General features: G+C 46.9%; 1 protein-coding gene across 1 annotated transcript in view; it reads right to left on the bottom strand.

Annotated features, from left to right (window-relative positions):
- Nucleotides 1-832, bottom strand: part of AGPAT4 (1-acylglycerol-3-phosphate O-acyltransferase 4) — a 168,761-nt gene that overhangs the window by 58,887 nt on the left and 109,042 nt on the right. The window lies entirely within an intron of this gene.

Raw genomic sequence — 832 nt, 5'->3', positions numbered from 1 at the left:
AGCAACCCGAAACATTTACCTTCTTGTCTAGGCATCCAAACTAACACACATTAAAGAACCAGAAAAAGCAACCAAGGCTTTAACTTAATAAGAATTGGAGCCATTTGGTAGTTAATTGAAACATAGTATATCTGGGAATGAAAACAATGCATCAAATCACAATAAAAGCAGGAGAAGAGGAAAGAGGGAAGGGCTTATGACCTCCTACAGAAAAGCCCAGAAGCTGTAAATGACGTGCACTAAGAGGAACCCTCTGTGGGAGAAGTGCGAGGAGGAAGGACATGGTCAGCAGAGATCCCAGGATCTGGAGATTCTGGGTCTTGCCCTTTAGAGTGAGCGAAATGCATGGCCCAACCACGGACACGTCCACTCAGGGCAGTGATCTCCACAACTGCCAAGCACAGGGGGCACCCCATCCAGGTCTAGGATACACACAGACTGTGGGACTCACTGCAGTGTGTAGAGGACACCCCAAGGTGCACACACTGCAGGGAATCCCAGGGAGCCAGGGCCACCAAGGAAGCCTGTCCCTAGCCAGGACGGCCACCTGGGAAAGGCCAGCTGGACAGAAAGGCCACAGGACAGAAAGGGAAGCCTGCCACCTGCAGACATGCAGCCAGGGCTTCTTCAATATCTATGGCAATTTTTGAAACTTTCGTCATATTTTTATTATTTTTATTGTTTTTTATTATTATTATACTTTAAGTTCTAGGGTACATGTGCACAACATGCAGGTTTGTTACATACGTATAGATGTGCCATATTGGTGTGCTGCACCCATCAACTCATCATTTACATTAGGTATATCTCCTAACGCTATCCCTCCCCGCTC

The sequence above is a fragment of the Mandrillus leucophaeus genome, unplaced genomic scaffold (genome assembly GCF_000951045.1).
Source record: "Mandrillus leucophaeus isolate KB7577 unplaced genomic scaffold, Mleu.le_1.0 Scaffold1338, whole genome shotgun sequence".
NCBI classification, from domain to species: domain Eukaryota; kingdom Metazoa; phylum Chordata; class Mammalia; order Primates; family Cercopithecidae; genus Mandrillus; species Mandrillus leucophaeus.
This window is presented reverse-complemented; position numbering and strand designations above follow the sequence as displayed.